Raw genomic sequence first — 24689 nt, forward strand, 5'->3', positions numbered from 1 at the left:
TTCTATTGTTTAAACCACTCTGTTTGTGGTACTTCGTTACAGCAGCCCTAGCAAATTAATACACCTACACACACATACACACACACACACACACAATTTGCAATATATTCACATACACATGCTCATTCCAGTATTACATTTTGTGCATTACAAAAACAGACCTCAAAATAATATTTAAAAGATAAAAAATATACATAGGAGTTCTAATATTTTCTCTGGGTGGGGGGGTGCTTGTGCACCCCACTTTGGAGATTACTAGTTCAGGTGGTAAAATTGTCACCAACCACCAATTTCCCTTCTCTGGAGTCCCACGGTGCTTGCAATTGAAGTCCATAATTCTGGTCTCACTCCTCCGCTCTCTAATTGTTCTCCTGCTGAGCTTGATGCCCAGGCAAGGACTGTGCTCTGGCAGGGTTGGATGTGGGTGGGGGTGGTTCTGTCTCCCTGAGGACCGCTGGACTAGAATTTGCTCTTAGGACCTGCTGTGGCCTGAGGAAGTTCTCATTCCTCGAATAGTTGTCATCGTCATCCATCAAAAATAACTCTAGGGGGAGCCTGGATGGAGTCAACTTCAGGGCAGGGCTGGGGGATGCCTGTCTGTTGTGGTGGAGGATTTCTGGCCCTTTGCCCTTTGTCATCAAGGTCACATGGTGCACATGGTGTTTCCAGGTGAAAAGGGAAGGGGCATGGAGACAGAGGGAGGGAGAGTGGGGAGTGGAAGTCAGAGAATGTGTGTGCTCATTCCAGAAATCCCATCTGGCCTTGCTGAGCTGCCTAGCTTCCACGTGCAGCTGCCATAAATCCCAGCCCACAAACAGTGGGAACTGCGGCCTCTATGAGCCCCTCCCCAGCAGCTAGGTCAGCTGACAGACCCCAAAGACTGCAGGCATGGCAGTGAGGATTGCAGGCCTCATGCTCCCAACAGCTGTGGAACCTTGAGCACACAGGACCAGCTACATCACTCTCAGGGTCCAATAAACTGAATATTCTTAGCCTCTTGTTTAAAATAGGAATTTAAAAACAGCAGCAGCCAAGCGTTCACCAAGCATTAACCCTTCTGAGCCCTGTGTGCCTACAAGGGGTGCACACCCACAGAGCTGGTCCATGAACAAGGCATCTCCCTGGCACACCCATAGGGAGAGGGCAGTCCTGCCTGAAGCCACGCTGATCCAGGACACAGCCCAGCCACTTAATAAACTCTCTCCCTCTCTGCTGCCATTTCAGGAGCGGGGTGGTGTGTTCCAGGAAGCCCCTGTGATGCAGGAGAGGTAAATATATCTGCCTCTTTGGTCTATGTCATCTGGTGACAGAAGAGTCCCCTAAGTAATTTTTCAGAAGCTTCTATCACATGGTATATAACTGAATGCCAGACACTCAGAGAGAAGAATCTGAATGAGTTCCTAGTCCGGCCGGACCTGGCTCCAGCCCCACATGAGGCAAAGGTATGCTCTCACATTGGCTTGTCATGAGTGTCAGTCACCTGCATGTTTAGGCCCCCTGTCTACACCGACAGATGAGAACAAGACCTTTTCTTTCCTTTTTACTTGTCTTCCTCCCCCAGGGTTAAGAACATAAATATCAGGTTTAAAATACAAAGGAACCCTAACACATATTATTAATATCAATGATGGTGACAATAATCATGATCATTAAGAGAATTTTGCTTTGATTCAGTCGACTCCTTTCACTGGCACTACAAGCTTGCCCTTTGCTGCAAAGTCTTCTGGGAAGAATCCTCAGGCCCTGAAAGCACGCTCTTCTGGTGAGCACCCATTAGAGGGGTTTCCTGTGTGTTTCTGCTAAGGGCACGCTGACATGAAGGAGTCCCTCCGGGAGCCTCTTCCAGAACCCTGAGAAGCCACGCTCTGGCCGGACACACAGTGTCCCAGTCTTTCTGGCCCCAGAGGATTCCCAGGGTCAGGGGGACAGGAGAGTACTTTCTAGGGCCCATTTAAAAAATGTGCTGGCTCGACTGGAGGCAGGAAGCAGGCTCTGGGCACAGAGGAGTTGGCCAGCCAGGCTGCACCCCACCCGTCTCTGGGCTCCCCCAGCTCCCAGTCACCCAGCATCCCCAGCTCCCAAGGCAGACAGCTCCTCCAGAATGAGAAGAGGCCTCCAAAGTTTTGCAGTGACTCCCTTTGTTCCTCTTTCCCTGGGACCATGGAGCCAAGCGTGGCCTGTGAACGGCAGGCTTGGCTTCTGCTCGGCTGATCAGAGCGATTAGTACCAGCCACTCCCTGCTAATTGCTGTCCTCAGCAGTGCCAGGCCCTCCCGCCCACTCCTTCTGGAGCCCTCTGTCGGCACACAGCCTCCGACTGTTAACAGTGACAAAAGTTGCATGTCACAGGAATGGCAGTGTCCAGGGCTCTGAGGCAGGCTCATGCCAGTTATTAATCCACTTGTTGCGCTTGAGCAGTTGAGACCCATGGCTTCTCTACAGAGTCCAAGCCAGCATCCACTCCTTGCCCCATTTGAGGGAATGCCAGGGAGAGCTATTTCAAAACCATCCCTGGGAAGTAAGGTGCTTCGCAGGTGACAGCTTTATGATTTATTCACTGGTATCTAGGTGAACTAAGGCAGGGTAGAGAACCACTCCTGAAACCCACAGATACTGCTAGGTGTTTTAGTGGAAAGAACACAGCACCAGGAGCCCAAAGGACTGGGCGGGTCCCTTTCCTGTCCTACCATCAATTTCCGAATATGTAAACTGGGGTTGACAGTACTGGCCCTGCCTATCTCCCAGGGCAGTTGTGGGGATTAGCAGAAGCAACAAGCATAATAATTATATGAGTGGCATTTGGGAGCGAAGCCTTTAAATGCACACTATCCAATCCTCCCTAGTCTGTAAGATGAATCCCACCTTAGAGATGAGGAAACTGAGGTCAGAAAGGTCCAGACACAATGGCCACACAGCAGGTAAGGACATATGGGGTCATGGAGTCATGGGCTCTTCTGTTATTGTGCTGAGCTCTTCCGGTTGCTGAAACTATTCCCTCCCATGCGTCCTGCTCAGTGATTCAGGCCAGGCTGTTCCGTGCCTGCAGGCAGCCATTGCCTGGAGCAGCTGACACCACACTGAGGGTGGTCCACCCGCAACCCACTGGGACCCCATGAGGTGGCTTGGGGAGGTTAGGGTGGGAGGACCCTGTGAGGGTAATTAGTGAGGCCACCAGACTGGCTCTTGAGCAGGTCTGTCCTGTAGAACATAGGATGAATCGCCAGTCTGTGGACAAGGGATACAAGGCAGGAACTAGACAGGAGCTGAGATGCTCTGAGGGTGTGAGGAGATAGAGCTGGACCCAGAGCTACCTCCATTCCTGAGATCTGCCTGTTTCCATCCGTATGTACCTTATAACATACCCCTGACTGAGGTGTCTGTCTGACTCCAAGTCTCACTCTGTGATGATTATCTAAATTCCTCTGGGAGAGGACTGACCTTCATTTATGGTGTAAATGACTGACACAGCAGGTTTCAACGGGGGTAGGGGCTGGTGAGGAGTGGCAGAGGCCAATGGGAACTGGAGAGTGGCACAGAAAGGGAGACAAGACATCTGAAATAAATACCTGTCTTTTCCCAATTGGAGTGCTGCCAGGGGTGATGGTCATTCTCTTCCCAGTCATTGGTAAAATTGGTGCTTGGAGGGACCTCTAGCCTGACAAATGCATGGTCTCCTGGGCACAGGGAAGGGCAAAAGACTTGGAGTCCACAACCCAAAATTTATTGGTTTTGCTATTAACTAACTATATGACTTTGGGCAAGGCCCCTCTCTGGGCCAGTCCAGTCTCATATGTACAGAAAAGGGGCAGTGGACTATTTCACCTTGGAGGCCCTTTCCAGTTCTAATCCTTTTAATTCTGAGATATCTGTTCACTTCCCTCACTGTCACTTTCCCCGGGGACTCCTGGTCAGTGTATAAATGGGAAAGGGGCAGGCGGGCTCTGGGCAGGCCTGGCACAGATGGACAGCCACTTTGTTCCCAGCTGTGCTGCACAGCAGGCCACAGCTACCCTGGCTCAGGCCGGTGCCCCGCCCCTTCTGGCATCCACTGTGGCCTCAGAGTAGCAGCTGGGACTGGATTCCAGGCTAAATATGGAGCCCCAACCTCAGGCTTCTCCCCACCTGCAGGCCCACGGCCCAGACCTCTGCGGCCATGGAGGATCACGCTGCCCGCCCCCCAGCCCACTGGAAACGCTGACCCCGAAACTCTGCACATGGGCAAAGGCCAGACGAAGGTCAGGAGGGCCAGAGCAGCAATGAACTTCCAGACAATAAAAAGCAGCAGCACAGGCCCAGGCTTGTAACAAAACACAGGAGTAAGCCTACTAGTTTAAATAACAGAGGAGAAGGTCAAGCAGTTAAGTCCAAGAGCTGTACAACTTTATTTTCCAGATGGAATGAAAACAAAAAGTTAAAAGAGAAAAATAATGTCTCTCCGAGCATTTCTCCTTCCCTAAGCCTGAAATATGGCCACATCTTAAAAGAAGGCCCATCTGACTTTAGCCCTGCATCCCTCACACACACACACAGATCCCACCACTAGCAAACTGTTAATAAAAATATAGGTCTGACAAGCAGAGCACTGAGTTTTCAACCTAAATACCAGGCAGAATCCTACCCCAAGCTGACCCAGTGTGAACCACTTCTCACAGCCCCGCTCCAGCACCACAGAATTGGATGACACCCACCACAATGTTGCAGGTTGAATAGTGTCTCCCAGAAACATATGTTGGAGCCCTAACCCCTGGTACCTGTGAAAGTGACCTTATGTGAGAGCAGGGTCTTTGCAGATGTGATTAAGTTAAGATGAGGTTGCACTGGTATAGGATGGGCCCTAAAGCCAATTACTGGTGTCCTTGTAAAAAAAAAAAAAAGGAATTCAGATACAGAGACACACACAGGAAGAAGGGACTGGAGTGATGTATCTACCAGCCACTCACCAGAAGACTGGAAGAGCCAAGGAAGGGTCCTGTCTTAGGAACTTCAGAGGGATCATGGCCCTACTGACATCTTGATTTCAGACTCTGGCCTCCAGAACTGTGACAGAATAAATGTCTGTTGTTCTAAGCCACCCACACTGTGATTTGTTACAGCAGCCACAAAAACTAATACACACATATGAGAGAATCAACCACAAACCCCCAGCTGTGTGACCCTGAACACACTCCTTCCCTGGGCCTTGGTTTTCTTTTTTATAAAATATAAAAAGTTGGGGCAGACAGCTCCTTCCAGGTCTGACATCCAACCACAGGTTCTCTGACCTACTAAGCCTCTGGAGGACAATGGGAGGTGGTGGTGGGAGGGGATAAACAGAGGGAAGGATGGGGACAGGCACAGGAAGGTCTTCCACAGCCCATGGGGTGCAGAAAACAGTCTGAGAAAAGGGTACCTTGATAAAAAAAATAGGTCAAGTTCATTTTTGCAAGCTTACATCCTACCCCACTTGGGATGGGGTGCAGTAAAAAGATCAAAGATTCCTGGGGAGGTTCCTTCACAGGACTGAGGTTTTCCGTGTTTTAGATTTGCACCAAAATAACACGGAAGCCTGGAGGGGGAGAGACTGGAGGCAGAAGGTGCAGTGAGGAGAGAACTGTAAGAGGCCAGACCAGAGAAGACATGGGCTTACACCAAGGTGGAGGCAGGGGGACAAAGACAAGAAAATGCAGTGAGAGTTGTGAAGGCAGTAGGAGGACACGTCAGTGAGCCTGTTGTGGGAGGGGCAGAAGGGCGCTAGACTGGCAAGGAGGTGGGTAGATAGAGGAGAGGCACAGTGTGAGTCCCAGGTTTGGGCTTGCAGGACTAGTCAGGTGATAGAAACATGAACCACAGCAAGGGGTGTGAAAAGGGATCTTGAGCTGGGTTAGGAGGTGCCTGAGGTCAAGGTACCCAGGAGACTGTAGGGTGGGAACTGGATTGGGGCCCAAGACTAGGATTGGTGTAGAGAACAGACGTGACAGTCAATGACACTCAAATGATGGCCAGGGCTACTAGAGGAGGTGAGAAGGCCCAGGAGGAGAGAAGGTAGAGAAAGGGTAGGTCTAGGGCCTTGGGAAACCCCCATCTTTGACAGGCCACAGAGAACAGGACCTGTGAGAAGAAGTGGGGAACAAGAAAAGTGTGGGGGAGAAAGGCAAGCGGTCATGGGAGCCAAAGGCAGCTAGAGTTGGAGGTAAGGGGGGAGGATCATTTGTGGGATAGGCCACTAACAACACAAAAGCAGAATGGCGGTGGAGTTGGCACACCAAGAGGGTCTTGGCAAGTTTAGGCTCATGTCACTGCTCCCCCGAAAACAGTGAGGTTTTTGAAGCCTTGCTCACTTCTGAGCTCACCAAGGAGACACATACATGGTTACTAAGGACAGAAAGAAGAAAGAGGTGAAATGACCTAAGATTTAACCACAGTTTCCCATTGTAAAATGCACCCAGGCCTTCTCATCAGTAACTTCGCAGACACAGAGGACATCCCTTCAGTAAAACAGAAGAGGAGACTGGTTATACTGAAGTATTCCTTTTTTTGGACACAATTAGAGAGCGTAACTAAGGCAGGTAGAAATTTGGTGAAATGCAAAAACCTAAGCATTACCGGACTCTGAAATGCTTTATTTTTATAAAAACCAGATGCTAAAGAAAAAATAAAGCTATGCTGTCTTAAATATGTCATATTTTCTGTGAATGAAAAGAAAAACAAGGCTAGAACTGGACTCATAGATATTTGGAGGTGAGAACAATATACTAGTTTATCTAGTTGCAGCCTCTTATTTTACAGGTGAGAAAAGTCCCTGAAAAGTTAGCTGGCTTGCCCAAAGTCACATCTTCAATCAGTAACAAAGGCAGGACTGAAGCCCATGCCTTTACCTCCCCTCGGGCCTTTGCCTGCAGCACAAGCCAAATCACGGCCAAACTAATTCAGATTCCATTCAAAATACTGTGATGCCTACGTCAGTAGTGTGGGAGGTTCAATTATAGTAAAAATTGTATTGCCTAATGGAGTTATTGATATATTTTTAAAACTGGCTCAATTCAGTTTTATAACAGTCAGAGCAGCCACAGGATATTGTAGCCTGTGCAGTTATGGCCTGAGTGGGGATGGTGGGAGGAGGGAAGGAGTGTACCTGGATGTGGGACCCAAGAAGGGCTGAAACCCATCTGTGTACGACTCAACAGGTCCTATACTTAGGAACAGAGCTGTGTCTTCCAGGGAAGGGGCACCTTTCCTAACTCTCCCAAAGACCACTTTGGAGAAGGACCACTGGTGGGCTAGTACCACTCTGGAGTTAATTTAATTTGTTCCAGCCTCCAAGTCTAGGTAAGAATAAATTTTTTTTTTTAACTGGAAAATGAAGGCATTAACCTATAAAGTAAGACCTCTAACTAAAATGAAAGAAGAGGTAAATACGTCAATAGGAAAATGGGCAAAGAGCATGAAAAATAAATTTCCAAAGGAAGATATATAAACAGCTTACAGCTTATAAATTCCCTCCAAATCTTCAAGCTCACCAGTAATCAAAAAAATGTAAGAAAAAATGAGATATAAGTTTATACTCATCAAACTTAGAAGAGTGGGAGGGAGTACTGACACCCAGTGTTGGAGGTTCAGGTATTCTCACATTCTGCTAATAGATGGGAAAACTATTTTCTTGTGGGCGATTTGGCTCAAGTACAAAAAACCCCCCAAAACCTTAAATGTATACAAAACTTAGAAATCAAAAAACCAATAAAGAAAATAACCAAAGATGTCTCTGAAATTCACTTACAAGCGTGTCTAAAGGAAAAATAAGAGCAGAGGCCACAACTCACAGACAGGTGTCCTTTAAGCCCTTAGCTCTTGGAGTCAACATGAATAACAAATAGGAGAACACAAACAAGAGTTAACCCAAAGGCAAAAACACTTGCAGGTTGTTACATATTGTTATTTTTTCCTAACTCAGCTACAGAGTCATGAAGTTGAAAAGAAAGCATGAAAAAAGAACATGTGAAACAGAAAGAGAGCATCATTGAGCAGTAGGAGTTCTCGGTGACTGGGTCATCTGCTCAAATGCTCTAAACCAATTCTGTCCCTGGGAAATGGGAAAAGATAGTCAGTGCCCTTTAGCAAAGTCTCTGGGAGCCTCTCAAAGCTAAAGTAGATTACATCTCTTGAATGTTTCACCCCTCCAAGGGACAGGATGAAAATCCCACAGCTTCATGTCTTAGAAGTGTTGACTCTTCAAAGTAAGCCTTTGAGGGTTGGCTGCCTGCCAAGTCTGCAGGGGAGCCAGTGCTGGCATCCTTCCCAGCAGGTCACCCTGAGGTGCAGGTGGAGGGGGTGTCCAGGCCATGTTTCCAGGCCACGCCCCAACCTCCAGCAATCCTACACATTGGCATTCCTCTCCCCAAGACTGTGTTACCCTTGGGAAGCCAGGGCTGGGGTTGAAAGAAGCCCAGGTCAAATGGAGCTTCCTTTAAAGGTAATTTTTTAGCTTCAACATCCAAATGATTTTTATTCTGCTCTCTATGCACTCCTCTGTTTCAACAACAAGGCCAATTGTCTTGTATAGTCTTCAAATTCTGTTGATACTCCAAAGAGACGCACCAGTGTCATCCTGCATCTTGTTTGGCCCCTGGTATATGAAGATGTTTTGGGTTGGAGAAATTTGGCAAAAAGTCATTCCTGCTGCTCTGTGAGCCCTGCCTCATGCACAGACCCCACCCTTCCAAGGGAAACTGAGAAGAATATAAGACATACACATGGCACAAACAGGAGAGGTTGCCTCTGTCCCCCAAATAGGTGCCTCTGTCCTTACTATCCTTTCTAATTCATGTTTAGAACTACTGGTGACCTTGTGGGGTGACGGAAATGAGCATTATTTTGATCCTGGCAATGGTGACAAAGAATAAGTGTTTGTCAACATCCTTCAGGCTGTGTATATAAGATTCATGCCTTATACTGTATGTAAATTATACTTTAGTAAAGTACTGTGAATATTAAGATGAAAAAAAACATTGATAGCTATAGGAAGCATGGTCTGCAAACCAAATGGTACAGAGCCAGGTGTCTGGCCTTGGAGATTGTCAGAGATAGATAGGGGAGCTGGGAGAGAGCCCAGGAGGCAGCACAGTTGGGTCAAAGGTCTGCACTGAAAATCACAAGAGCAGGTCAGGACTCATCCCCACTCTGGAAGCACCTGGGAAAGTCACCATCCCTCTCTGGGCCTGTTTCCTTATCTATAAATGGTTTCCAGCAGAGGATTTATGAAAACACCAATTCCAGGGCTCCATTCTGACTCTTGAATCACACACAGTGTGAGTCTGGGGAATAGGAATCTGCATTTTAAGAAGCTCCTTGGGTGATGTTCTTCTGGGGTCCAGGGCCAACATTTGAGAACTGTGGACAATATGTTTAGGGAGGTTCTGACCTCCAGTGGTAAGAGTCCCTGGTTCTTTGTAGAAAGAACATTAACAGACAGCCAAGAGAAGGGTATAAATAAATAGGATGGTCAGAGTTGGGTGACATAGAAAAGCTTCCCATCTTATACTGTATCCAATTGGGAGCCTAAACCCAGACCTTAAATCTCAAAAGGGTAGCCTTCTACAGCCTGTGTACTGCTCATCCAAGAGAGTGAGCGCCGAGAGCCAGCTCATATCCCATTTGTCAAACCATGTCCCCTGATGCCGAGCTGCAGCCACCTGAGGTGGGGGAGGGGAGGAGATGCCTTCTTTAAAGTTCATCCACCAAGATAAGGGATGCCTTCTCCTAGCTCTGATGAAGGCGCTGTGTAGGTTAGTAGAGGCCCACTCTGGAGAAAGACCAGGGTTAATGTTCATGTTGTTTGGACAAAGCACGTGTTTTCAGCCTGGGCTCCGTAAAGATAAGAGAAGTGACTTGATATCCAAGGCACTACCTGTCCTGCCTCTTTCCATCAGTCCCCAACTTTATGCTCCCTGTCACTTGCCCTTCCCCAGACATTACATGCCTTCTGTCCCTCCATGCTTTGATCAAGCCACTCCTGCCACCACCAAACTTCTCACTGGCCAACTACCCAGGCATTGGGGCCTTCTGCCACTTTTCCAGTCGGAAATAATCCTCCCATGAAGCTCATGTGCCCAGCGCCGAGGACGAAGCAGTAAAAGAGATAGGCATGTCCCAGGTCCTCATAGACTTTACGATATTGTTTGAAGGTGATTAAAACAATAATTACAATAAAGTGTGAGTAAGGGGAGTGTAGCATGGGGCAGTACACTGTGTGTTAATTACAAAACTGGTACAGTGCTGTCTAAAAATAGTGCAGCTCCCTTCCCTGCCAATCTACAAATCTTAGAATAATGCAACCTGAACTCAAGCTCCCTTGGGTTGGTATACTTTCACTGCTGTGATGCCGAAACATATCACACTCTAAGAACATGAAGGTACCAGGGAGCTCATTAACATTTTCTGCAGCATCGAATTCCACAGACTACCCGTTGGACAGGACTTTCTTTCCCCTGGTCCACCTCTCTGTGCTTCCTTACCTTTAGGGAGGCCTAAGAATCTCTCAGGGCCAATGCTCAGAGCACTGCTGGTTCCACCCAGGCAGGGTTGGGAGATTTCCCCAGGGCCAGGGATGGGGGTGGGGGTGGGAGTCAGACAATGGGTACAACTGGGGCTGTGCTCAGGCTCCATCCAGTCCTGCTGCCTGGCTGGAGCATTTCCTCTCTCACTTTCTTTCTCCTCTCTTACCCACCATCACAGACATGACGTGGAAAGGCAGTGAGGGGCAAGGCCCTATGCTGACCCACACTTGCCCAGCTCTAAAATAGCACAATCAATGAGATTCAACAGTGACTAATGGCCTGCTCTTTGAGAGGGTGGAGCAGAGTGACTGAGCATGGGGTCTTGAGCCATAAGACTGGAGTTTAAGTCCAGGCTCTGCCCCTCACTTCAGGCAAATCGCCTAATTCTCTAAGCCTGTTTCCTTGTGTAAAATAGGCCCAACTCCAGGGATTGTTATAAGGACAAAATGAACCTGAGTCAGGAAAACGTTTAGCACATCAACAGCTCAAATGATCATATTACCACCACTAGCACTGGTACTCCAAATGATTATATTGTTACCACCACCAGTACTTGTCCCCCACCCCCACCATCACTACCACTGCCACCGCTCACTAATCTGCTAGCCAGAGACTATGAGGTTAACAGAGTGTCCCTGTGCCGAAAGCACACAACACACGGGGCAGGCAGGTCAATGTGACTCTGTGCGTCTCAGAGGACCCTGAGGCAGGGGAGCAGACAGGTGTGGCAGGAGGCCTCTTCTGCTGGAGGCCTCCAGTGGACTGCACAAAATCAACACCATCCCCCATGGGGCTTCCTTCATCCCCTAAGCCAGGCTTTAGGCCCTGAGGGGTCTTCCCCTAAAGGTTTTTCAATCTCCCCCTTTCCTTTTCGCTCCTACCAATGGCTTTACACCATCTGTGTTGCATCACCTCCCTGCGCCAGCTGTCTGGACCACCAAGGCAAGCTCCTGATGGGGCCCCCTATCCTCACTAAACCTCTGCTCCCAGGTCCCAGGACTCATCCCCAAACAACCTCAAGAAGCTGTCAGTCTGTCTTTGTAAAGTCTTGTCATGGTTCTCATTGGGCAGAGGGTGCAGACTCCACCTCACACTCAGGTGTCCCACCCCACACACCCAACCCTGCCTCCTGCTTCCTGGAACCCAAGTTTCATTTTGGCACCTCTCTCCTCATGGCCTCTCAGATGCCAAGTCACAAGGGAGGTCACCTGGGAGAGGAAAAGTGATATCCTCTCCCTCCTAAAAGGGTCCCTCCCCACCCAACTCCAAAACAATGTATCCTGCAGGGCCCACTACACCCACTTCAGACACAGGCCTTCCCTCCTTTGGCCCACACTGACCTCCCATTTCCCTAAAAGTCTGCAGCACTTATTGCCAAACCTTGCCCTCTGCCATGTGCCATACCTTTCCCTGAGTGGATTCCTGTATGCCATCTTTCCTCCCAGTGACAGGTGCTAACACCTTCCTGGAACCAGGTACCTATCTAGGGCTCAATGAACACTGCAGGATGGACACACACTCTAGCTTTCAAGGCCCCTCAAGCAGCAATGAGAGAGAAATGAGGTCAAGCTGTTGCTGGCTGCCTGACTCCAGGAAGCAAACCAGGTACTTGCTCTGCTCCATTTTTGCCAACAGAGAAACCATTCCCTCCCCTTGCCACCCCTTTCCATTCCTCTTATCTACTTCCCTCGGAGAGAATGCCAGTGGTCAGGGAAATGCCAGAAAGTCTGCAAGAACCCAGCGAGGAGAGGGGAGCCTTCAGATCTCACCCAGGCATGGGTAGCAGAAACGCAAAGAAAGAAACGGAAGAAAAGCTCTTGGAAGGTGGAGATAAGAAGAGGGCAGGGCCAAAATAAAACTCCCAGACCTAAGGTGTTGGCAAGAATTATTTTTGCATATACAAGGAGCAACATGTAATTCTGGACACAGGACTGATAAGTTACACAGTTCATACTGGAAGGTGGTAGATCTCAGGATTTAAAAAAAACAAAAAACAAATTCAGGGATCAGCCTCGGTACTATGAAAACAGATTACTGCCATCTTACCTTCTCCCACTGTGAAATGGGAAATTTATGAAAATAAATATTAGAGAGCTGGTGCTGGCACGACGCTGAAGAGGGAATGTATCATGACATGCCCAAGTCATGCGATTCATTGGTAAATGGAAAGAAGTCAGCTCTTGGGCAGGACTGCAAAAGAATTGCATTTCTGGAGCAATGCAAGAGGGTGTCTTAGATGAACGAGGCGCTGATGCTTCCAGCAAGTGGGTTACTTGCTAGCCTATTCCTTCATGAATCTACGTACTACCAAGGGCTTCCTGGGGAACCCGTCAACCACTGAGGTTCAGGCCAGACCTCGGATACTCAGTGGGGTTAGGAAAGAGCGGACAGAGAGACCAGCCCGCAGTGAAGGAGAGCAGAAACCCTAACAAAGAAATCCCCATGATGGGAGAGGCAGCTTGGCACACTGGGACAGACAGAACCTGAGGATCTAGAAAGAGGGGTGGTCCAGGCAAACCAGACAATTCCTGGGAATAAAATCCTCAGCCAGAGAGGGTCCTCAAAGTGTAGGTCAAGGTCAAAACCCCAATTTTCCAGATAGTGACATTCTTGTGCCAAGGGGTCAAAGAGCCAAAAGTTGTTCACATTAGGCTCAGTTTCAGAACTCATAGAAGGAAATGGATATACAGTGAGGCGGAATTGCAGGTCCCAAGGATGTTATTGCTGAAGGCTGGTGGTCTGCTCAGGGCACCTAAGAGTGAGAATTTCTCAGCAGCCTCCACCCCCATCCTGCGACACAAAATTCTAATGAGCAGAAACCACAATTTAGACAGAAATATCCCTGGAGTGAAGGGAGCGGGCCCCTGAGACCACCCTGTCCCTCTGTTCTAACTCTTGCTCAGCAGGTCAGAGATGTATCACTGTCCTCCTGAGGAGATTCCTCCCCCTACACACAGAACAAGGGCCCCTGAGCAAGTATTCTGCCAGAGACAACAGCCAGGGTAACCTCAGACTCCAGCCTTCTGGTAAACTGGCTACCTCTTGAATGATGGTGGAACAAGTCTTTCCAATAAGCAGCGCTGTGACAGCTGGCTATCCACATGCAAAGGAAAGAAGCTGGACCTCTACAAGAATGTTTATTCCGGACGTGGCTTTTGACACCACCTGCCTCAAAAAGTGGAGCCCTGTCACCATTCCCTGGTCCTGAGGCAGGGATACATATCAGATTCCACTTCACCCAAACTCCCTGCCTCAGGATGAGGCAGCATTTTTCTAGTCACAGCTTCTTGTAGTTTCCTCCTAACGTCTCTAACCTCAAGAGAGTCGGTCAGAATCCCCCAGGCCAGTCTGTCATGCTCAGCACCACACCAGGACACGGGGGCCCCAGGCAGGCCTGTCTCCCCCGGGGTGAATGCAGGGGAATGAGAGGGGATTGATGGTGTGCCTGCATCTGACCTATGCCTCACAGATGGCCCTCTGAGCCGACTCACCCTTCGATGGCATTCCCTGAGCAGGTACAACTATTTCTCTCCAGCAATTCCCCCCAAACCCTCTCCTGGAGGCTCCATACGCATGTTCATTCTCGTGGCCTGTGACATAACTTGTTCTAAGATCACAGATTCCACCAGAGCAGCTCTCAAGGTTCTAAGAATAATTAGCAATTTCAAGCTTTTAGAATATTAGCCCCTTGATGGAGAAGCCAGAAACAAAAGCACACAAAGACAAGCCTTGAAATTCCCCAACCTCAAGCTCAAAGTAGAACAGGAAGTTAAGAGTCTAAAAGAATTTTCAAAGGTGCACGTGAGAGACCCAGTCCTAAGGATGCCCTGCTCTTGTTTTCTCTGTTTGTGTTGTGCACGAACCCTGTACTTGGGCCTCCCCAGGACCAGGTCTCATCGGGTTTTACTGGAGACTTAGTGTCAGCGATTACAGGGTTATGCCTCAGCTGGCACAGTGAATCTGGAAGACAGAACGCTCTCCATTCCAAGGTGGCTTTTCGCCTACTGATCCTGGTGTTTGTGTTGGCTGGAGTGAAGATCCCCACAGAAAGGAGACCGGGAAAGGGAGAAGAGAGGCAATGAGGCTGGGGTGAGGATGCCGGCGAGATGCAGGGGGACGGGCAAAGGTCATCAGATCAACAGAAAGGCCCCTTTCAGAAAAGGGCCCTAGGGTACCACTAGGCCCAGCCCCCCCCAATGACTGCACAATGCTTGTGTCTTCCAAGTAAAAATGGCCAGGCTGGCAGAGAAGGGAGAACACCAGCATTAAGTGCTTCTTTCCTGGGCTGGCGGCCAGCCCAGCAAAGCCCCAAAGGCCACATGTTTGTCCTTCCAAAGGTCAGCACCGCCCCGGGCAGCCTGGGCATGAGTGACTGCACACACACACAGCTGCCAGAGGCAGGTCCACTGCTCAGCCAGCTCTCACACCAGGGCAACTGGGCGGACCTGGGTGCCCTGAATGCAGGGGCTGCTGGCCAAGGTCAGGGAGGGACAACCCACAAGCCTAACTGTTCTTCAGCAAGTTCCCTCTAGGCCGACTGTTCCACAAGGCTCGCTTCTCCAGCTCAGAACCTGCCTGGCGTGCCCTAGACCCTGAGCAAACGTTTGCTGCTCGCTCCCCAAGGTGAAAAAGCAAGACGGGCTGGGCAAAGCTCTCTCACCAACAAGCCCTGACTTCAATAGTTTCCCTCAGAAAGAAAAGCCTGCTTATGCAGCTGCTGTCCTTTACTTACTCCAGATAACCAGGGTTTGGGGCTGTGGCCACAACCCACTGCAGACATGTGCAAACAGCCTTTCTAAAGATGCAATAAAAATCTGGGCAGGGAGCTCTTGTGACAGTCCTGGAGATGTCCCTAGAGAGTAGAGGCTGACCTAGAGGCTGGGCCTCCATGGACCATCCCTGCCCTCGGTGGAGAGAGGGGGTGTCTCGGGGGGGGGGGGTATATGGACAAAAAAACATGCCTCTGACTGACTGTTGGAGGTTCTTACACCTAACTTCTCAGTTCTACTCAGTGCATTGCTGTAATCCCACTGCATCATTTTTATCACCACCCTCCCCCCCTGCCTCAAGGCAAAAGAAAAGTGAAAATTAATCTAATTAAAGTTGACAGTGTTCACGGTAAGAAAAATTCTGGTATTTTGCCAAGCATCTTCTCCCCTGTCAGCTTTGTGGGTAAAGGGCATGGGGTTTGGAGCCTGGCGGGCCTAAGCTGGAGTTCTGGCTCTGTCATTCAGCTGTGTCACCGCAGGGATATCTGCCAAAGGGGCAAAAGTGTCACTTGCCTTACAGAACTGCTGCAAAGATATGAGAGAAAAATGGAAAGGCTACAGAGTCCCTGGTAGAGACTAAACACTCAGCCAGTTAGCCCCTTATGCCTCACAGACTTGAGTCTTGCCTGTCAACCCAACTAGAAGTCTGCGTAGGTACATCAGGAGGAGCCAGACCTTGCTCCTGCACCCCCAGATCCTGCTCCCTGGATCCTGGAAGCTGTGTCTGGGGGTAGGGGCTCCAGGGAGGGAGGTTCCAAAACCCTGCCACACCTAGCTGCCAACCTATTTCATAGCTATTATTGTCTTACCTCATTTGGACCTGGCAGCAGCCCTGTGAGGCAGGCATGTGACTGGCTGGTATTCCTATTATCCTCAATTTAGAGATTCAGAGAGGGAGTGCGTATTGGGCTAGGTCACATGGGAAGTTACCCCAAGAACTGGGTCTCAGCCAATCCAGTGCTCTGTCTAATAAGACACCTAATGTTTGTCGAGTATCTGGATATCCTACTGCATTCTCTATGCAGATGGAATAGTGTCCATGCCTCCCAGTGTGTGACTGGATGTTTAGAGGACACTAGAATGGACATTATGCCTGTTCCAGGTCTAAGCCTAAAGGCGGCCTGGCAGTTTTGGCTTTTGTGTTCTGCTGGAAGCCAGCCACCTTGAAATAAGACCAACTACACTGAGCCCACCACATTGAAAGGAAGCCCAACTTACCACACAGAGAAGAACTGAGCATCCCTGAAGAACCTGCAAATCCAGGCTCCTTAAGGCCAGGAGCCAAATCTGATTTGCTTTTGACCCCTCAGTCTGCCCAGTGTCCAGCTAAGACTATCAAAGCAAAAGACTAGAAAGCACCCAAATGTCCAGAAATAGGGGATGGGTAAATAAACTAGTATATAGCCATATGACATAATGTTATATACTTAGAAAAACCAAGGAGGCTCACTATGCACTGATACAGAAGAGACCTACAGAATATTCTGTTAGGCGAAGGGAACAAGGTATAGAATAGCATTTTCAGTATGATCCGTTTGATGTAAAAAAGGGGAAAATCAGAATGTATTCCTTGTAGTGCAGGAACAAATACTGAAAGGAGAACCAAAATACTGAAAGTGCTACATTGTGGTTAGGGTTTTTAAAAAAGAGTTCTTATCTTTTATAGAGACATGCTAAATTATTTATGAATAAAAAAATACGGTATCTTGGATTTGCTTCAAATAATCCATGGATGGGGGAATGGACAACAGAAAGGACTAAGCTTGGCTGTGAAATAATAACTGAGGAAGCTGGGTGGTGGGTACACAGTGACTCATTAGATTATTCTGTCTACTTTTACACCTTTTGGAATTTTCAATAATAAAAAGTTTTTAAAATATTGTTACCTCTAGGGAAGGAGAAGGCCAAGAAAGAAGAAGGTGGTTGGGACTGAGTGAACACACGAATTGCATACTTTACAGATCTTCCTTTTAATTACTGAGGTCAAATTTACATAATATGACATTAATCATTTTAGGCATTTAAAAATATATAATTCAGTCGTAGTTAGCATACTCATATTGTTGTGTAACTACCACCTCTATCTAGTTATAAAACATTTCCATCGTACCAAAAGGAAACCCTGTACTCAAGAAGTCCCTCACTACTCCTCCACCCCCCAACACCCCCACCCTGCCTCCCTGCCCCTGCAAACCACCGACCTTCATTCTGTCTGTCGCTCTGGTTCCACCTATTCTGGACATTTCATATGCATGGAATCATACAACATGTGACTTGTGCCTGGCTTCTTTCACTTAGCACGCTCTCGAGGTTCACCCAAACTATAGCATGCATCAGTACCCCACTCCTTCACATGGTTGAAAAACAAAAGCTATGCCAGCTTTTGTTTATTCATTCAGTGGTCAACGGACATTTGGTTTGTTGCCAGAGAATATCTTTTTACTTTGACTTTTTTTCTACTTTATTTTTTTTAACTCTGTAAGTGTATTGCCTCTTCAAACATTTTAAAAATTAAATTTCTATTAAACAATGAATGTGGACCACCAAGAAGACAGGGTGAGGACACAGGGGGGATTCATTTAAAAAGTTAGGAACTTTGCCAAAAAACAAACAAACAGTGAGAAAGCATTTAAAAATATAAAAGGAAAAATGGATAATAAATTATAATTACTTGTATTTGGGGTATGTGGTTATACCATCCATTTTTTACTCCTTTTAAGTAAGAAAGCAGCCCTTGAGAACCTATTTGGGGTAAAATGTTGGAGAGTGGACAGTGAGTCTGGGCTGGGTTGGGAGATGGGGCTGGACTCTGAGAGTTTCCACCCCAGGCTAAAGCCATAGCAGGGTGTGATGACATTTACTGCTGTCACAGACTGACCAAGTTCCCTGTCTCCTCGACTAAGGGGAGGGGTGGGCTTCTACTTCCTGTGCCCACCCAGAGCACTCAAAACCCAGGGAGCACTGGGCAGCTGCAGAAGTGGATGGTTTCTGAAGGATGAAGAGCAGCCCATCTTGGGACCCCAGGGAGAATTAGGAGCATTTTCCAGGGAGGTGGCTTATGGGCAGGGCAGCGAGTAGCATCCCATTCCCTGTTTTGTGCACTGGGCCTCTGGCTAATAAGTATTTTGAAGAGCCAAATCTGATGCTTTAAGACAAAAGGTCTGTAAATACTAGTTTCGGAACAAGTACTCTGGGCATGGAGTCACAAAACAGTTTTAGTTGTAGCTCTGACCCTGGTGAGTTACTTGCCCATTTTCCAGATGGAAATAATTCTTGTTCCTCCCTGTATCTTGGAATATTAGATGGGCCAGAGATAATTAGGGCTTTGAGCTCTCCTGAAGAAAGATGCCTAGAAACACAAGGGAATATTATGATCCCTGTGACCTGGGTGGGTGGAGTGGAGACTAAGAAAAGTCAGTATATATCATTGAGCTCAGAAAAGTAATCTCATCTTCTAGATTTTATCTAGAGGGAGGGCAAATATGTATAGTGTACTGTCTGTCTATAGTCTACCTATAGTCTATTGTCTCATTTGATCCTTGCCTCGAATCTGCAGGGGTAGGGTTATTCCCTTTCTGAAGATGGAGAAACTGAGGCTCAAAGATCAGTAAGTAACTTTTTAAAATAAGAAGTGGAGCCAGGTATCCAGCCAATGAACAGTCCTGCTCTTCTCTGAGATTCATCCAAACATAACATGTTTGGTCACCTGGGCTTGGTCAGCTAGGCTTGGTGCCTAATCAGAATTAGAGTTCCCCTGTGTCATTGTCTCATTCACCTGCCCCTTCAACAGCATCTCCTATGTGCAATGTGGTGCTGAGTGCTGCAGATAAAGCTGGAATGTGGAGCAAGGCTCGCAGGGAGCTGCTGGGCCTCCTCAGGTCCCTCCTGTAACAGGCTACGGCCGAGGTGGCTGGCTCCCTACAGTGTCCATTCTTCCATGCTCCCTTACTAACAGGGCCTTGGGGAATGTGCTCAGCTGAAAAACTATCTTTCCCAACCATGGCGCAGATAGGGATGATCAACGAAAACCCATCTCAGTTCCTCCTCCAGAATGAGGGTGTGATGGCTGGTACTCCAAAGACCACATTGGACCATGAAGTGACCCTGAGCCTCCTTGAGTAAAGTGGCCACTTTACTAAAGATGGTGGAGCAAAAAAGATGGAAGTGGGCTAGGTCCCATGGAACCAGTACACCAGCTCTGGCCAACCTACACCCAGGCCTCTTTCATGCAAGAGAAAAATCATCTCTGTCTAAATCACCCTGGTTATTTCTGGTCTCTGTTACTAACCAATACACATGGGTTGTTCCTTTGACTTGGCTGATATACCCTAAGTAGCAAAGGCTGCCAGGCTCTGAGTAGATCTGCATTCATATGAAGGGGCACACAGGCAGCCAGAGCCCAGAAAACCAACAGGCAGCTTGGTGTGCAGGTCAAGAAGGCCGTCCAAACCTCACCGCAGAGTCAAAGAACAAGTCCTTCTGCCTCGATGCCAACAAGGGGTCTGAATGAGTGCTCAGAGCACCATGTATAGGGAGGGGGTAGGGGTATGGCTAAGGGGTCGACTGTGTCCACCCAGTACTGTGGTCCCTCCAGCCAATGAATCTATTGTAGGGTCTCTTATCCCAAAGTGTGCCTCAAAATCCTGGGACAAGTTCTGCTTACTCACCTCCACCTGTGTGGCCTTCACACTCTAGCCACTACTCAACTCTCTAACCCCATTCCTTACCTCCCTCCACTCTCCTCAAAGTCTGTGTCCTTAGATATACCTGAATGTCCCCCACCCATGCACATTCTCACCACCTGGTTCTCACATATAATGTTCTGTCTGCCTTAAACACTCCTCTCCCCACCTCCTGGCCAGACTGAGTCCCCTACATCCTTTGGTTCAGCTCTCAACTTACTCATCACTTCCCTGACTCCTGGGCCAGGCTCCACCAGGGCCTTGCACAGTGCCCTGGGCTTCTCCTTCCACTTGGTGTGAGAATGTCCATCTCCTCCACTAGTGTGTGCATCCCTCAGAGCAGGGGCTTTTCAGAACTGCACTGGAAGGCCCTCTGCCCCAAGGAGACTGCCCTGTGGCCCTCAGTACACAGCACAGTTCCCAACACACAGCAGGTTCTTAACATTAACAGTGGAAACAGGTCTCAGAACCTAAATCCAACCAGCAACAGGCTTTATTAAACCCTACTTTCCTCTGTCCTTCATGACAAGTGTTCCTCCCAATAATTGGTGGCTTTATGCTCTAAAAATCATGACACCCTTCCCTGCAAATGGATCAGCCACACGTGCTTTTCCTGGTTATACTCACTTTCTCATCTTGGGGGGCAGGTAAGGGCCTCCTTCTGGCCTCTCCCTCCTTCCCAGGATCTGGGAAAGTGCTCCACTTTAGGGAGGACTGGAAGTTAATCAATAAGCTTGGCCACGTTTGCAGCTCTGGTAAGAGTAAAATGCGTGCAGGTTGAAATTGCTAACATGAGGTTTGGACAACACTCAATATTCTTTTGTCTATGCCTCTCTGCCCTTTAAACTGACAGAGGACCAGCATGACTGCCCCCAAGTGATCATGGAGGTCAAGCAAGACTAGGATGGGTTGCTGCCGGCATAGATCCAATGCTGGCTCCTCGGACAGCAGGAAAGATGCCTCAGCCCCAGGCAGGGGCCAGGTTGTCAGTGCTGCCCTCCCCCAAGACTGGTCAGATTCTGGCGAACATTTACTTAGATCAGAAGGCACTGGAGACCCATGGGTGCCTCAGCTGCTTTAATTTTCAACTGTGGTTGTGGGAACTGAACTTTGGAGGAGGAAAGTTCAGCAAAATTTTAATTACAGGCTACCTCTCCTGCTTTTAATGGCTAGGCACTACTTTAATCACATGGTGTTAAATCAAATCACTTTTTAAGTATACTAGTGAGGTTGGGTATTTAAGGGAAACCTGGTATGAAATCTTTTATAAAGCAAGTTCATTGAACTTTTTGGAAGTTCAGGGTTTTTTGTTTGTTTGTTTTTGAAGTTCATATTTAAGTGAATCTAATTCAGGTTTGCTGGCTGCACTATATCAACATCATTCAGTCGGCTTTGTTTGCCTTGCCACGTTTCTCAGTATCTCAGGGAGGCCCATGTCGAGTCTATGAGGAATTTTATAGCCCTCCCCTTTTCCTCCAGGAAAGTGCCTTTCTACTCAAACTGTGCATACTCGGGAGATTCTTTAAGAATGTGTTAGGGGTTCATTGTGTACCCTCTTCCCAACTCATATGCTGAGGTCCTAACTCCCAGTACCTCAGAAAGTGACTGCATTTCCAGACTGTCCCTTTAAAGAGGTGATTAAGGAAAAATGAGGTCACTAGGGTGGGCCCTAATCCAATGTGACTGGTCCCTTATAAGAAGAGGCAATTAGGACACAGATACACAGAGAAAAGTCCGTGGGAGGACAGAGGGAGAAGACGGCCATCTGTAAGGACAGAGGCCTGAGGAGAAACCAAACCTGCGGACACCTTACCTGCCGACACCTAGTCTCCAGATTCGTGAGAAAATGGATCTTTGCTGTTTATGTCCCCCAGTCTTTGGCACTTTGTCATGGCAGCCTGAGCAGACTAATACAGAGGAGAGCCAGTCAGTGTTCTGATGAGCTGTGTGACCTGCTGCCAGGGCTCTAGCTCTTGCTCAGAGTCCCATCAGCTTCCTTCCTCAGTGGGTGGTCTAAGGATTAAATGCAAACGATGGGCAGTAAGTTTGTGGGCTTGCATGCACCCCCCCCCATTCTCTTTTGTGTGGACAATGTCATTTACCCACAAGGAAAGAAGATTTCTCTCTCACTCTCGCTGCCTCCTGCGTATAGGAAGCCAAAGTGAGAAGGGGATCCTGACACCAACAGCCTGGATTTTTTTCTTGAATTAACACTTTACCTTTTTTTTCTTTAAAGCGTTTTCACATACATTCTTAAAGTTAAGACTCACAACAAATCTGTGAAATAGCCAGTATTAGAAATCTTATTTTCATTTTATGAGCAGGTAAAGTGAGGCTCAGAAAGAGTGAGTGATTTATTTGTGACCCCATGACTTGCTGGCCAGGACCCAGGTTCTCTGAGTTCACATTCGTCGTCTCCTGGCTCCCTCCCACTGTCACTGACACCGCAAACACTCAGAAACACCACCATAACCAGGCTACTCCTCTGCTGCAAAGCTTTCAATGCTCCCAGGTGGGGACCACATCAAGCCCCCACGGGCCTGCATTTCCCTCTGCCCTACACACTTCTTGCCCCACATCTCCAATTCCATTGTAACAGACCAGTCACACGGCCCAATGAACACAAGCCATGCTCATATGTTACCACCTCACTGAGACCACCTCCCCACTTCTTTCTGACTAGCCTAGGAGCCACCTCCTCCAGGAAGTCTTCTCTGACTGCTCTGAGTTCTTTCCACAGTATTCTCAGGCCCAGTCACATGAGGTGACTCTAAACAGACTTGCGCTTATTTTGTTTGCAAATAGCTTAACCATGTTAGTCCCCAGGACAGGGAGCACATCTTCCCACTAGCCCCCTGTCCCAAAGCACAGAGAAAATACTCAATAATACTTGTTCTGTCAGAAAACCAGCCATGGATAAGTGACCTCCACCTTGTAAACATGTTCAGAAATAGCTATTTACAAGTTCACTCTGCAAACAGAATCTCATTCTTCTCTGACTTGTGCCATGTTGCAAGAGTGCTGGATGTCCACCCTAGCTGACTGGCCTCAGGTGACACTGTTTCTGCTTCTCTCTGTCCCTGGACATCCCAACTACTCCCACCATCTCTGCCTCTCCTCACCAGGCTCATGATCCTGAAACCAAGGCCTGTGTGAACTCCAGGAGTCACTATTTAAAGAGCCATGGGTCTTTCTTTGAGCCCTTCCTCTTATTATAAGACTAGCCATCCAGGACAAGAATTTTTGTCTGTTTTTTCACTTGGTATATTCCCAGCTCCTAGAAAAAGTTTGGTACAAAGTAGCTGCTCAAAAATATCCGTTGAATAATTCTGTTGACTAAATGAGACCATTCACTTTCAGCCAGGCCTTGAGTTAGGTGGGCCCCTGGCAATGGGGTACTGTAAGCCAAACAGGAGCACCCAGGAAGCCTGTCCTGTAGGCATAATTCCAGTGTTATTTATCCCTTCAAAAGTCCCTCTATTGTCATCTACCCAGAGCTATCCCCAAAGGAGTGTCCTCAGTCTTTCCAAAGCTATCATTTCCTTCTGAAGAGACAAAGAACCGGAACTCTGACTTCAAAGGGAACTGCCTTTCAAAGAGGTGCTCAGAGGAAGAGGCTGGCTCCAGAAGCCTCAACTCTGTCCCAGCTGTCACCTCCAAAACTGAGCAGTGGAATGGGGTGCTGTCCACACAGCACTGGGAAGGAGGTTCCTGTTGCCTTGTGGCTGGACGACCACTCCTCTGACCCCAACCCTTATGAGGGCAAATCCCCACATACAAGGAGCCCACCTTGGCCATGACAGTATCAACTCCTCCTTCTCTAAGTGCCTGTCTGCCTCGAGGTGCTGGCCAGTCACACAGCTAGTTTGGGGTGTTACCTCCTCTCTTTCCTTACCAGCTTTGGGGAAGCTGACTAGGTGCCACTCATTGAGAGGGACACAAAAATGACCACTCGGGAGCAGGAATTCTGCCAAAAGCAGACAGGGGGCATCCCTAGCCACTGATTGGTCTGGCACAGCGGAAAGGAGGGAGTACATTCTAGGAAATACCTGACATGTCCCAGATGCGGGCAGCACACCTGAAGGGTATAATGCAGGAGGCTCCTGGATAAGCCAGAAATGCAGATGCTAGAGGTTCCAAAATCCCTGCCCTGTGCCAGAATCAGAGGTGGGAACTTTCCCCCTGCCCAGGTAATAACCCGAGCCCCCCAGTCTCAGATCATACCCTTCCTATATTACTATGTGTCTAAGTCCAAGTCCATACAAGATATGGCACCTGTGACCAACCTCCCAGCCTTTCTCTCCCCTTGCTCACTCCCCTCCAGCCCCTGTGACCTCCTGCTGCTTCTCAAACAGACCATACTCCCCACCCCTCTCACAAACCCCCCACTTTTCTGCAGGACTCTGCTAACCACTCCAGATTCACCAGCCTCCAGCCTCTCCAGCCCTTGGCACTTCATAGCATCACTCCTGTGCTTGCCTGTGGTGGGAAAGCTCCAAGAGGCTCTGTCCCACTCACAGCTGCACACCCAGTAGCTAGAATGGGGCTTGGCATATTGTAGTATATACTGGCTGGATGAATGAATGAACTCCCCGTTCCTTTACACACCACACACTTCCCCTGCTCACTGTTTTATTCCTCTGTGTGTGTGTGTGTGTGTGTGTGTATACTTGGTGATGCTGAGAGGGGTGTAAGTGAGGCAGAGCTGGG

The 24689-nt window shown here is 48.4% G+C and overlaps 1 protein-coding gene across 8 annotated transcripts in view; it reads right to left on the bottom strand.

Moving 5' to 3' along the window:
* CTIF (cap binding complex dependent translation initiation factor) overlaps positions 1 to 24689 on the bottom strand; it is a 248619-nt gene that overhangs the window by 203150 nt on the left and 20780 nt on the right. The window contains exon 1 of one of the 8 annotated variants that reach the window (XM_081148372.1): positions 21793 to 21859. The exons of the other annotated variants lie outside the window; for them this stretch is intronic. The gene's annotated coding sequence lies outside the window, so the exon portion shown is untranslated. Of the gene's footprint in view, positions 1 to 21792; positions 21860 to 24689 lie in introns of those variants that run through there. 8 annotated transcript variants of the gene reach the window in all.

This window comes from Miniopterus schreibersii, assembly GCF_964146895.1.
Source record: "Miniopterus schreibersii genome assembly, chromosome: 10".
NCBI classification, from domain to species: domain Eukaryota; kingdom Metazoa; phylum Chordata; class Mammalia; order Chiroptera; family Miniopteridae; genus Miniopterus; species Miniopterus schreibersii.